We start from the raw sequence: 14481 nt of genomic DNA on the forward strand, positions 1-14481 counted from the left end.
GCAATTTCTCTTCCATCTTTCCAGAGGCCATCTCTGTAGATTCAGGCTTTGACATTCACATGGTCCCTAGGTTCACCCTGTCTGCAGAAGCTAGTGGAGCTCTGAGCTGGGCTCCTGCTAGGGCATGCTTATCCCCCTGACCCACCTTCACCAGAACTGAGTACATCAAGCCCTTGTCCACTTAAAGACAGGCAAGTGGAGGCTCTGAGGGGCTGAGCTGCCCCTGAACATCCAGGTATTCAGGTCCATGTCCTCCAGTTGCCTAACTGTTCTTTGCCCTCCCAAGTCAGAGTGAACACTTAAGGTCAACCCACTCGTGTCCCATTTTACAGATGGCAAAACTGAGGCAGGGGCCTGGGTCTCTCTTAGCAAGAAGGGAGTTGACTAAATCATGCCAAAAACTTAAAGACATGTATGTCATCACCAGCCAGGGTGAGAGGAGCTGTGTCTGCCACTCAGATAAAGTCAGGGATCCTCACCTGGGACCAGGAGAAGCCTCATGGTCAGCATTCCTGGCACCATATGTCCAGGTTGGGCAATGGCCCATGGAGTTCTGAGCTGAACTTGGAAAGGACTGAAGGGGTCAATTGAGGAGTGGTTGAGCCACCCAGAGATTCCCACAGCCTAGGAACTCCCATCCCTGGGACCGCTGGGGTCAGGGAAAAGATGCATGAAGGCAGGTAACTGACACATAGGCATGCATGTGTGTGTGTGCGCTGTTACACAGAGAAGTCTGCATGTCCTTAGGTGTGCATGTCACATGTACGTGTACACGCGTCCATGTCTGTGTGCACATCTCTGTGTGTCTGTGTGATTGAGGGAGGGTGTGTGTATCCCAGGGCATCCATATTTATGTGTGTCCTGGCATCTGAGGTGATGTGGGCTGGGCCCCCAGGCCTCCTTGGCCCTCCCTGTAAGATGAATATGGGAGGTAGCACACCCTGCCAGCTCTCTGGTTCTTTGAGGCAGGCAGAGGAAGGCACAGGGCCCCAGGAAAGGCCCAGGCTGCCCTCAGCCCCAAAAAGAGGCACAGCCAGCACTCAGGCCTGGCGTCCCAGTCCTAGGTGCTTTCCTGGGCCCCTTTCAGGAAGAGAGGAAGGAAGTGGGGGTGCCATCATTTCCATTCTTGGGTATCTGGGGATGAAGGACTGTCCAGGTGACATGGGTCGGCTGTCCTGGGAGCCCTGTCCAGTGGCAGTGGTGGAATCTTTATATATGAGTGCATATTTGATTTTGTGCTTATTATTTGTGTGTGTGTATATACGTGTGTGTGTTGTGCCTTTGTGTGTCTAAGTGTACGTTTGCATAGGTTGGGGCTGTGCTGTGTGTGTACACTGATCTGTCTGGTGCTGGGTATTTTGTACTGGGCGTGTCTCTGTGTGTGTCTGGCTGCACACCCTGGCTTGGCCACTTTGGCTCCTGGCCAGCTGCCCCCACCTGGTGCTGCTGGACTCTTCTCTAGGAAAGTGTCAGAAGCCTTGGACTTCATGGTCACCCCAGCCCTGTGGCCTTAGCACAAGGCAGGTGCAGGGTTAATAGTATGTCACAGTGGTGGGATGGTGCTGAGCTGGGCCTCTCCTGGCCTTCCCACACGGTCCCTGGTGACCTGGTGGGAAAGTATCCTCAGGATCATCACCACAACAGGCCTGCACCAGCATCTGTGTTCAGGCTGTGGCTGGGTCAACGCCAGGTGTCTGTCTGTGACTAGGCACTGTGGCTAGGGTCAGAAGTCCACATGTGGCAGAGAGTAGGGGTCAGTCTGTGGCTGGGACTGGGGTCAAGGATCAGAATGTGGCTACTGCTGTGGTGAAGGGTCAGTCTGGCCGAGCTCAGGGGTCAGTCTATGGCTGGGACTAGAGTTCAGTCTGTGTTGGCACAGAGGATTAGGCCTCAGCCACTTGGCCCAGCCTGTGGTGCCTCCCTGACTGAGGGGCGGATCTGGGCCCTGAGCATAGACGCTGGGGCAAAAAGACACTGAGCAGGGGTGTGGCCGAGCTGTTCTGTGCCCATGACAGAGACTCCCAGTCAGGCCAGCTGTGCTGTCATCAGAACCAGGGACCAAGATGTGCACAGGACCCAGGACTACAGAGAACGCAGAGCAGCACCTTCCCTGTAAGACTGAGAGGAAACCCTGCCACCTCTCTTGGTGCCTCTCCTCTGGGCCCATCCAGTGACTGTCACCCCTTCTTCCCTCCTCTCTCCCTACCTCTTTCTGCCTCTCCCCTTCATCTGCTCTCATCCCCCTCCTCCTCCTTCCCCACCTCCCGTCCATCTTGCCTTGCAGCTGTCCCTCCATTCTCTGTCCTCCCTCCTTCCCCTGGCCAGCCTCCTGCTACCACACCTGGGCCCTGCCACTTCCATTTCACTCAGATGCTGAAGCTGAGAAAGGAAGGTAAACACCTCCCAAGATCCCAGGAGGAAGGATCGCCTAGGAGGAGGAGCCATAGAGGCCAAGGAGATGAGGCCATAGACCTGCAGGGAGACCCCATGTCCAGTGGGCAGAGCCCCACATGGATGGGTGGAGGGGGGCCTCAACTCAGACTCTGTCCTGTGAGCCTGGAGTTTCATGGATCTCATCTGGTGGCCTCCCATAGCCTCATAAGGAAGGATAGACAGACAGCAGAGAAACCACAGACAGAAGAGATCAAAGACCACTCAGATGAAAGGCAGGCAGAAAAAGCACTGGTCTTGTCCTGGCACCAGCATTCTCAGGTAGGCCCCAGTCCAGGGAAGAGACGGGGATGTGCCCCAACGAGAGAGGCGGACACCAGCGCAGCCCTTCTGCTGTGCACCTACTCCAGGGCATTCCGGTTCACCCTCTAATCTGCACTGCCAGCCCCTGGGATTTGGGGAGCAAGGGAGACTGGGGGGCATGCTATTTGAATATGTTCCCAAAACTTAAGGGAACTTGGATATTTATACTCCTGATGGCTCCCCCCCCCACACACCAGCTGAAATATGAAGTTCTTTGCCTTCAAAGAAAAACATGTTTTTCTAATGTCTGCTCAGTTTCACATGGTAGCCCAGCTCCCTGAGGGAGTCCAAGGCATCAGAGTGTTCTGATCGGGACAGAAAGGCACGGGGCTGAAATTATCAATGCCCCCACCAGCCCCATGAAGGCAGGGATGTCTGTTTGTTTATTGTCTCCCAGTGACCTGAATAACACCTGGCATGCAGCGGGCATTCCATAAACATATGCCAAAGGAGAAATTTGTGCGATAGATTATCTTGGTTGATCTGGGAGACAAAACTGGATCCATGGAAGAGGAGAACTGGCAGCCACTAGCCCAAGTCAATATGCTCATAAAATGTGACTCAGGGTACCAAGTCAGGGTATATTCTCTAAAAATGGGGCCTCTTCATCAGTTTGAAGTGAACAGTTAGGGTGAAGGTCATTAAATGAAGGGCAGCATGCAGGCTGAGGGGCAGGGGGCTATTCTTCCCTGAGCATTTGTTTTCTCACCTGCCCAGGTGTACATGCAGGAGGGCTGCCCCAGGCCCACTGGCATGAATTGGCAGACTGCAGAGGCTCTGTTTTTCTAGTTAATTGCTCAGGCCCAAAGTAGGTTCCAATCCTGTTAACCTTACCTTCAAAATCAAAATCTGATCTTTCTCATCTGCCCGACCCTGGCCAGGCCCCATCATTGCCCCGCTGGCCCAGTGCGGGCTGCTCACTGGCCTCACAGCTTCTGCTTGAAGCTCCACATCCATTCTCTTCATGGCAGCTAGGGGGTGCTATGAGGACCTAAGGGAAATCCTGTCCCTTCTCTGCTCAAAACACTACAAAGACCCCACATCTCATTTACTGTAAAAGACAAAGTCTTTACAGTGGTTTACAGGGACCTGTAGGTGTGGCCTTTTGTCCCTTCTCTGTTCCCAGTTTCTTCTGACTCACCACATTGCTCACTCCACTCTAGCCACAAGCGCAGCTCTGCCTCAGGGCCTTTGCCCGTCCTGTCCATGCTGTTGCTTCCACATACACAGCTCCCCCGCTTGCCCAGATGTTTACACACTTCTTACCTTAATCTTTCAAGTCGGTTGTCAGATATAAGTTCCTTGACCACCCAGTGTAAACACAGCCCTGCCAGACTCCCTGCCCTCTTCCCTAACTTTGTTTTTTCCATAATATGCCTCACCTAAATGTAACATACTACAGTCATGTACCACATAATGTTTCAGCCAATGATGAACCACATATGCCACAGTGGCTCCATAAGATCACATCTCCTAGTGTCATTTGTTTTACTTTGTGTAAGAACACTCAATGATGTTCACACGAAGACAAAATTGCCCAAGGATACATTTCTAGAATGAACCACAGGACTATACATCATTTCCTTATTCAATTTGTTTCTTGTCTGTCCCAAGACTAAAATGGAAGCATTGCCCCATTTCTTGCTCTCAATCCTCAACATAAAGAACATTGCCTAGCATGGAGCAGTTGCTCAGGAAATATTTGCCAACTCAATGGATGAATCATTCCACCATACTCAAGGTGTGTGACCTTGGGCAAGTCAGTCATCTGGACCCAGTCTCTGACATGCAGAGGGTGACTGGTGGGGAGGGGGAAGGTACATAAAGATTTGAAATTGCCACCCTTATTCAATAAATGGATAATGGATGACATATGTATTAAAACCTCCCCCCCAAAAAAATTTGATAAAGGAAAAACCTGATGCACTTACCAGCCCGACCCATTCCCCCAGACCTGTAGAGTTGCAGTCTGAGGCTGCCAGCCCAGGGCTGAGTTTGAATTTGAAATTGAACCTGGTAGGGGACAGAGTCCATGGTCCTCTTCCCCACCCCTTGCCCACCTGGGGACCCCTGGCTAACCCTGTCCCTGGTGGCCTGTTGATGAACCTTGTCCTTGGCTTGCATTTCCTTGTCCCCCTGTCTGGAGCCCCTACCTGCCTCCCCTACCCTTTCTCCACAGTTTCCCTCTCAGTGGATATGCATTTTGTATGAAAGCAGCTATTCAGAAAGCGCAGGGGCAAACAAAAGGAGACCTGCCCAGACCGGGGCCCTTCAGAGCACATCCAGGCCTCACCAGGAAGCATGAGGCCTTTGAAGACCTATGAGCAGCCCCCAGTGCCCTACAGAACTCTCCAGAGCCAAGCAGCGGGGATCCCCTCTCCCCTGGGGCAGGATTCACACAGTAGAAGTTGGGCGTTAGATCTGGGAGAGCAGAAAACCTGCCTGATTGCCATGCCGTCTTTTCTGCGGGTCGTTTCCTTAGTACTGATGTCATTGGTTCTGTGTGCTGGTGCTGCACCATGACCCTGTGGAATCCTGCTAGTAGGGTCTGACAGAACAAGAAGTTTGGGAGCCATTCAGACCTAAGTGTGAATCTTCACGTTGCCACTCCATCTGTTCATTTAATAAATATATATTGAGCTGCCCAGCTACCACGTTGGGCAGAGGTAAACAAGGCCTCTCTTGAATCTTCTTGTCAGGTGGGATTGGATTGTCTTTGCTGTGTGTCCTTGGTATCCTTGTTGTAGTCTCTGAGCCTGGGTTTCGCCTCTCAGAGATGGACAAATCCCAGCCTTTCTATGCTGTCCTGTGACCCTTTGCAATTAAACTTATGGAAGGGCCCTGGCCAGGTAGGGGTATCAGTCCACCTTTGGCAGATGTGAATGACAGCCCTCTGGAATCTGGACATCTCTGCACAGGACTACCCTAAGAAGCTTCAGGGAGCAAAAGAGAGAACTGCAGAACAGATGCAGGGCTCTGCTCTCCTCTGTGACAAGATAACCCACCACCATTTCATCCCTGTAAAACCCTAGGATCCATGAAGGGTATTCTGAGATACTCAGGTGAGTCATGTGACCTGTCCTGCCTGTGAGGTTCTCCATCTCCCCCATCCATTTTTTTCTAAGGGGACTATCCTCTTTCAAAGAAGAGGAGCCCAGTACCAGTTAGGACTAGGGCTTGCTTCAGCTCACTGATTCACTCATTCACCGAATACAGAATGTGTACCAGGCACCATTCCAGCTGTGGAATACCAAGAAGCAAACAAAAAATACCTATGAAATACATAAGTAGGTAAATTCTGTGGTGTCTTAGAAAGCAGGGAAGAAGGGCTGGGGAGATAGCTCAGTTGGTAGAGTGCTTGCCTTGCAAGCACAAGGCCCTGGGTTCGATCCCCAGCACCACAAAAAAAAAAAAAAAAAGCAGGGAAGAAGATTCCAAGCAAAGGGGGACCGACATGTGCACAGGTTCTGAGGTGAGAGGGTACCTGCTGGATTCAAGAAATAGGGAGGGACTCCATGATGAGTGAGGGTAAAGGCATGTGCCATGAGATCAGGAAGGTCTTGGGGGCCTGACTGTGTGGGGGTCCCGTAAGCAACCAGGAGGACTTTCTCCATCTGATTACTCAGAGACAGGAGGGAGGGAAGTTTGTCCATGCCTTCCAGGACAGGCAGCTACTTTAGGATGTGTCAGGGGTTAAGGAGTCTATCTAGGTTGGTGGTCCCCAGCAGGGATTTGGATTTTCTGCCACTAGGCTCAATGGTGCCCACAGTGGGCCTTCTCTTGGCTCACCCAGTGGCCTCAGGACCCAGTGACCCTGGTTCCGAGTCCCAATAATTAAAGGTAAACACTAAGAAGCCCCATGTTTTAAAGATGGGGAGTCTAGAGTCAGAGAGAAGCTGGGGCTGCCTTGGGTCTTGGGGATTCATTTCTGATAGAAAGGCATGATTATTAAGTGACTAAGTAAGGGGCAGCACTGAGGTCTGGGGAGACTGTAAGATGTGCCATGCCAGTGGTGTCCACACCAGACTGTAAAATACTGATTTCTAGGCAGAGGCTCCAGACATTCTGATGGATTCCGCCTGGGATAGAGCCCAGGAATCTTCTTTTCAGTTTCTTATTTGGCAGGTTAGGAAATAACTTTCAGTCCACTGGCTACTGATGGTGCCTCAGTGCTACCAGGCCCTTTACAGCCAGTGACCCAGAGGCACTAATGTGTACCCATCCCCACCTCCAGGCCAGAGGGGACTGAGTTGAGGTGCCATTAGGCAGTGGGGTGAAGTGCCACCTATGCCTGCCGTCTCCAAGGAGGCCTACCAGGCTTCAGGGAGGGCCTGGAGGAAGGCACCTACACCCACCTAGCACACAATTATGGGTGCAGGTGGGGTGGGGCATAGGATGTATGAAGATTTTAGTGGGGCAAGGAGGAACTTTAGTAGATGAGGGAATCACTGAGCAGAAACCCCAAGTGTGATAGAGGTCCTGGGTGTGCTCCTATCCTGCTAGGCAGGAGGAAGTGTAAGTAGGGACCTAAGAGAATAAGACTGACTGACGCAACCGGACAAAGTGCAGGGAGCCCTGTGCGATACATCTGGCGCGGATAATCGAATGGATGGATGGATGAATGAATGAATGAAGGGAAGGATGAATGAATGGTTGGGCGGCTAGCGGCCTAAAAAGGGGAGGGCTAGGGAAACACTCAATCACAGCCCTCGGGGCTCGATGACCGCCAGCTGCACTCAGAATCAGGCTTGCGGCAGCCCCGCCCGGGGCGCGTAATTACGTGCCCCCGGGGCTCTGGAGTGACTCCCTGTACTCTGGCGAACTGGTGTCGCGCCACCGCCTCTCGGCACCACGCTCAGGTCTTTAGTGCGCGGGCAGGCCTCCTCTCGGTCGCGGTCCAGCTCCAAGGCCCCCAGTCTTCTTTGTCTCGACCTAGTCCTCGGCTGTCTCCCGGCTGCGACCCGCCTCTTTGGGTGGCCTTCCTCGCGTGCTTCTGGGCTGCCCCGGGATCTCCGGTGTCGTTCCCTGCTATCTCCATAGCCATAAGCATCTTCCCCAGCCAGGCAGGGGTTCCCAAATCCTGTGCTTCTAGGACCTTGGGGCTGGGAAGTGGCAGGATCTCTTGAGCTGCGTCTCTGGTGCGGCGAGGGGAGCCACGGAAAGAAGGCCCCCCTGCTTCCTCTCCGCCTTCCCCCTCCACCGTTACTACACGTCGCTCTGCGCCCTGACCCCAGCGCTGCCTGTTCGCGCCTTAAGCGGTTCTTCTGCGGCGGTGCGATCCCCGACGCCAAGAGGGCTAGCCCCCGCCCTCCAGGCCTCAAACCCGCACGCAGAACACTGCCCCACGGCCGCCGGCGGCTACAGACCATTGCCTCTGGCCAGCCCACAGACCGCACAGGCGCACTGCCCCTCCACGCGCAGCCCACAGCCTCACAACCGCCAGCCCACTCAAACAACCCCTCACAGGCACAACGCTCCTCCAGCCCCACGCAGGCACAATCCCGTACACACACGCACAACCCCACACAAGCGCAGTCCCACCCACGCAGTCACATATCCCCTACAAACAATTGCACACAAACACACCACTCCACGCAGGCACCGCATCACTCAGTCCCGCTGAGACCCAGAAGCACATTCACAAGCTCATATCCAGTCCACGTTCCCCCCACAAGCCCCTTGACGTTCACATGCAGGGTAGACCAGAAATATAAAGCCACATTGATCCACACACGGACCTAAACGCACAGCCAAGAGCTCACCCGCGGGCTCCTAAGTCACTGAAAAATATTAAAGCGTTTCCTCCCTCCCCTTCGCTCTTTGAGGCGCGCGCGCGCGCGCGTACACACACACACACACACACACACACACTCACTCACACCCCCCTAGTCCTTGAGCGCCTTAGAGCCTCGCAGCCGGTGACCCCGAGCCCCAGCGGTGAGAGCCGCGGGAGCGTCTCCCCGGCGCCCCCTCCTCTGGCTGCCTCTACAAGCTCACCACTCCTCCCCGCCTTCTCGCTCCCTGCCCCTCCCCCTCTTCCCGCCCCTCCCCCGCGTCTGGGGCGCGGGCTGCGCGCAGCCAAGCCCCCTCGTCGCGCGCCCCTCCCCGCGCGCGCCCCGCGCCCGCATCGCGCTCGCCGAGTGGATGCGGCCACGGGGCCGTCTCTAATTACCTCCTGTCCCCCGGCGGCCCGTGAATAATGGCTACTGAGGGCGCTCGCAGGGGCTGCTGAGAAGGAAACGCGGGGCGCGGGAGGCGCGGCGCGCGCGGGAGCGCGAGGGAGAGGAGCGAGCCCCCGGCCGCTGCGAGCGGCGGGCGGAGAGAAAGGAATCGTGCGAGCGCTCACATTTTTTTCCTCCCAAGGATCTCATCTGGCCGCCGCGTTCTGGAAGAGGAGAGGGGGAGAGCGCGCGCGAGAGAACAGAGACGGAGGTGGAAAGGGAGACGGCGAGACGCGCAGCGCCGGCGCCCCGGAGACCCAGGAGGAGCCCGCAGGTATTGTTGGTGGCAGAGCTTTGTGTCCTCGGCAGGCTGTTCCGGGCGTGAGGGCTCCCTGAACCCCCGGCCCGCCGCCGCACTCAGACCTGCCCCGAGTCCAGGGTTGCCGACTAGGGTCGCCACCCGCCGCGGCCACCCCTCCCGCCGCGCCGCGATCTTGGCTGGAGTTGCGGATTTGCCTGGTTTGGGGTTTTCCACGCCAGTGGAGGGAATCGGTCTCAGGAGAAAGAATTTCTTTTTTTTTTTTTTCCTTTTTTTAAAATTTTTGGCCGCAGTTTGGTTGTGCTGGGGATCCCCCCTCCCTTTCCTCCACAATGCATTGGTGAGCGGTCTTGGCGACAGTGGCCCAGGCGGAAGGCTTGGGGCCGAGATGGCGGGGCTGGTGGCCGCAGACTGGGAGGTGAGGAATGCTGGAGAAGGAAGGAGTTCTCTTCAAGTTCGCCGTCTACGCCCCGGAGCTGGTCGGGCCAGGGAGGGCGGTCCGCGCACCCGGTCCTGCTCCGGGCAACCGGTGGGAAACTTCCCGGGAGCGCGGCCTCCTGGGGGACTCGGCGCCCCCGACGTCTCCCGGCGCTACCTCGGGCGGCCGGGGCCCCTCTTTGCCGCCCTCAAGTGCTTAAGGTCGCGCTTTCCCCACCCCCACCTCCCTCCCTCCCCCAGCGGCTTCCGGATCTGGACAGAGCAGCTTCAAACACTTCCCCCGGAGACCCCTCCCCATTGCCCGCACAGAGCTTTCCTGGAGCCCCCCTGCCCTGCGTCCGCGTCTCGCGCGCGGCAGAGTGGCCTGGCTGACAATGAAATCTCGCGCCTCTACCGTGGTGGGGAGGGGGTCGTGGCTCAGTCTCTCCTGGGGCCACTGACCCTGGGCCCCGGGCAGCGGGAGGGGGAACACTTTGGGAAGGGTGTTGTTTGGGTTGGAGACGTTGATATGGGATGGCGCCAGGGTCTGGGGTACATGGGGGAGGCGAGGTTCGGCTGGGGTGCGCTGCCGGGGGTCATGGATTTTCGACCCGCTGGGGCATGGCGATTGGCTGTTGCCCTGGGGCACGTCGAGGGCCCCTCTAACCTCAGCCTCCTCCCCTCCTGTACAATGCGGGTTTGGAGAGGTGATCCCGAGGGTGATGTGCTTGTGTGACGAAGTGTTTGTCTCCTGCGATCCACAGCAGACGCTGCTGCTCTGGTGACCCGGAGATCCGGAGGCCTGTGCCCCTCCCTCAGGGGTGGGCAGATGGAGGGGGAGGGGATTGGTGGGAACAACTTCTTTTCCCACTGGGGCCATGGGAAGGGAGGGCTAGGTCAGAGAATTTCTGGGGACCGCAGTCCTGAAGGGGGGCTCAGTTATAAGCGGGGAGCGGGGGTGGGGGGTTGGGGCGGGGGTGGTTCTGCCAGATCAGAGCCTTCTTGGCACTCAAAGCTCCTAGATCCTTTTGCTCCTTTAGGGGTAAACCGGTGAGGGAGGTGTAGAGGTGTGGGACTAGCTGGACATGGTGGGGGGGGGTCTGTGAAAATCAACCTTAATTGGATTCCCAGGCAGGCAGCCCAGGGGGGTAGGGGTGTCTCCTTCCCTTTCTTTTCTGGGATTGGGAGCCAGATCCAGAGACCTCAAGCTGGCAATCCAGGCTGGTGAAAACCATTTCTCTTCCTACTTAAAGAGAGAATTCCTGGGGGAGAGGGGAGGCATCTTGAGGGGCAGGGAACTGGACGATTTTCAGCCTCTTCTCTCCCTGGGTCTAGGAATAGAAAGAGTTAACCCTCCCCCAGAAATCTGTCAGCCCCCACACAGCAGGGACATGTTGTTGGACCCTCTGACATGCTAACAGTATGACACAGGCTGACAGGAGTGAGCAGATTCCAGACCCTGTACTCCCCCTTCACAGCAGCCAAACAGGACCTGGCTGGGTGGGTTCCTTGTTCAGGGACCTTGGGGGAGGCAGAAATCAGAGCTCAGAGAGTCTCTCACAGCTAGGCTGTAGACTTGTGGTCCAGAGGGAAAAGGGGTTTACAAGCCAGGTCCGCTGGGAAACTGGAAGGGTTGGCGGGGATGAGGTGGAGGAAGAGGAGGAGGGGAGGCCCCTTCGACCTTTTGACTAGGTTCAGAAGGCTTCTGGACTGATTGGTTCCTTGGAAAACATTTGCTCAGTTCTCTACACTTATCCTCACCACCATCTGAAGGCCTGGCCCTTAAGGGTCACTTTCTGACCCATAGGTTGAACTGAGACCCTAGCAGTTGAGGGATAGCTGGGGGAGGGTGACCGGAGGCAGGATTGATGACTGCCTGTTCCTTGGCCCTCTAGCACAAGCCCTTTAGTATAGGTTTATTTGTGTCACCTTCCCTTCTCCTGGATGGTAATTTCCATTTCCTGTAGGTGAGAGCTGTTCGCTTAGAGCCCCTAGGGCCACGTACACTGTGGACACTCATAGTGTCCTGTGTTTGGCAGGAGTGAATGAATCAGTAACGAATGAATGAATTGATGAATGAAAGGGGAAAGTTTCTCAATTGGAGGCATCTAGTCATTGTTTAGAAAAAGAAGTCTTTTTGATTTGTATGTTTTAAAATAGGGCTCACAGAAAAATACAGAAAAACAAACAAAAAGGGTTATTGACAGCCTCGGTGGGCTCCAGCAATGCTAACATTTTGATGTGATTCTTCCCAGGCCAGTTGGACTTGGTGGTTGGTCGGTTTTTTAAGGGCTCTGTCGTCATTCCCTATATTCACATGTATATCCTGATTTTTTTTTTTTTTTTTTTTTTTTTTTTTGCTGGCGACAGCACCAGCCCTTTCCTGTTTTGTAACCAACTCTTCATAAACACCATGGTTAATGTCTTTAGGCTTTTCCAGTCAAGTGGATGTACCATAATTTACTTAATATTCCCCTTTTGTTCAACATTCTGGATGTTCCTGACGAATGATGTAGTGGATGTGTTTTGTGCAGAGAGCTTTTCTTATGTTTAAGATGATTTCCTCAAAATGATGCTGCTGGTGCCAAAAGCTCTGACAGTCCTGCAGTACAAGGAAGGAGCGCCTCTATTTTCCCAGGATAAGTGGGACACTGTTCTTCCCCACAATCTAGAAACTTCCACCAGAGCTGAAAGAAGGATTGGCAATGAATCACCTGTCTGACCCTCTCTCCTTTGACAGAGGAGGAAACCAGAACTCAGAGGGGAAGTGAGTCTCCAAGGTCACACAGTAATCATGGGGCTGTGCAGCAGCCAAGAACCAGCTACTGATCTGTCATTTTGGTTTTTGCCTCTGCAAATGGTCCCTGGTGTTCCTCTAGTCTGATCGTGCCCATTTCACAGATAGGGGAACTGATACCTCAAGTGAGGAAAAGTACCAGCCTATTGTTAGTGGAGCACAGGCAGGTTCCTCAGCCATTCTGTGTCATATACACTTCTGTGTTCTTGGACTTGGGGCCACTCATGAACTCCCTGACACTATTCCTCACAGCTCTCTTTTCTTTGCCATTCCATTTTCCTTTTCTTTTCCTTCCCTTCTTTCCCTCCCTTACCCCTGTCTCTCTCTCTCTCTCTCTCTCTCTCTCTCTCTCTCTCTCTCTCTCTCTCTTTCTTTCTTTCTTTCATTTTTGGTGGAGCTGGGGATCAAGCCTAATGTGCATGCTAGGCAAGTGCTCTACCTCTGACCTACATCCCCAGCCCTTGCCATCCCATTTTCGAGGGAAAAGCTGAGGATCCAGAGCAGGTACAGTGAGAGGGGCGGGGCTGCAGTTTTCAAGGGACCCTGGTAATGCCTCTAGTGCTTCAGTTTACTTGTCCAGAGGCACAGATCTATCTGTGCAGGAGGCAGGGGCAGGTGTTGGCACAGATCACATGTGTGGTATGGGGGAGCGGGAGAGGACAGGGTATGTCTTCAACTCTTGGCCTGTGATTGACCCCTGAGGCCCCCTGGGGAAGAAGGAAGGTGAGGAGGAGCATGGAGAAGAAAGAGAGAAAGGAATTCAAAATATTGGAAGGAGGAAAGTGGGGGAAGGAAAAAGTAGGAAAAGAGAAAAGAATTATGTCAAAATAAAGAAGAGAGAAAGATGCCCTTCCCAACCCCCATCTAGCACTGAGAGGAGAGGCTGGGTGACATTGTTCCCAGTGGGGGTGTGAGAACTGGCCAGGACTGGACACTCTGGATCAGGCTCTCAGCTGTTGGGAGACAGAGATGAGAGGCATCTCGGGGTCAGAAGGAACCAGACTTAAGTGGGTATCATACAAGACCTAGGGTGGTGGTTTCTCTGTTCTCTGAGTCCCCTGTGGAGCAGGTGGCAGGGTGCTCCAATTCAGGGGCTTAGGGATATTTGTGGGGTGCAAGATAATTGTGACTTTGAGTCCCTCTCTGAGGGAGAGCCTTTTTACTCCCTTCCCTGCCAGCATGCCAACCATCAGGGTTAGGAGAAACCCTGCTATGAGCATGTCAGTTTGTGGACATTTCTGTGATGTGTCGCTCTGCAAGCAGGTGCTCATCTGTGTTTGTGTGTGTGTGTGGGGGGGGTATGTTTGGATGTCTCTGTCTTGGGGGTGTGTCTGTGTGTGCAAATGTGCATATCTTTGTGCCTCTTTTTTTGTGGGAGTTTTTTGTATATTTCTTAAGGGGTCTGTCTGTGTCTTCCAGCTCTGGCATGTGCTGTGCATACATGCCTGTGTGTCTGTCTAAGCGAGTCTGTTGTGTTCCCTGCGTGTGGGTACATGCACATGTCTGTGCTTCTCAGATCCCACTTGTGCATTTCAGGGGGATATGCCCCAAACTTGGGCACATGTGTGTTTGTGTGTTTGTCTGTGTGACACACATGTCCCTCCTAATGACCCCACCAGGGATCCAGGCATCAGGCTATTCTCAAGGTTGCGGCTGGGTGGGTTAAAGTGGGGAACAACCTTTGGCTGGGAAGGTTGGGCTGGGGGAGGGAAAAGAAAATCTTAAAAGACCATCTTCCCTGTGGTCTCCAAGGAGATCAGCCTGTGAAATGATCCGCACGTTAATTAAAAACGATTATATCCTGATTGAGCCATTCGTGCTCACATCCCCCAGCCAGGGAGAGAATGAGACTGACACCAGAGGATGCAGGGTGGGCCGGGTCCAACCACATGACACAGCCAGGGCGAGCCCAGCTCACAGGGGAGCAGAGGCTTGGAGGTCATGATACAGCAGGGTGTCCAGGGCCATGTGCCCAAATCAGATTTGAGCTTCTCTTTTCAATTTTCAGGACTCTTCCCCAGGTGGTGTCTGAG

General features: G+C 54.3%; 1 protein-coding gene across 3 annotated transcripts in view; it reads left to right on the forward strand.

The window, feature by feature from the left end:
- The window catches only part of Rai1 (retinoic acid induced 1), a 119317-nt gene that overhangs the window by 31260 nt on the left and 73576 nt on the right, over positions 1-14481 (forward strand). For 2 of the 3 annotated variants that reach the window (XM_047546215.1, XM_047546212.1), the window contains exon 2: positions 9118-9249. The gene's annotated coding sequence lies outside the window, so the exon portion shown is untranslated. Of the gene's footprint in view, positions 1-8850; positions 9250-14481 lie in introns of those variants that run through there. The other variant, XM_047546213.1, reaches the window with a different exon arrangement.

This window comes from Sciurus carolinensis, chromosome 3, assembly GCF_902686445.1.
Source record: "Sciurus carolinensis chromosome 3, mSciCar1.2, whole genome shotgun sequence".
Classification (NCBI taxonomy): domain Eukaryota; kingdom Metazoa; phylum Chordata; class Mammalia; order Rodentia; family Sciuridae; genus Sciurus; species Sciurus carolinensis.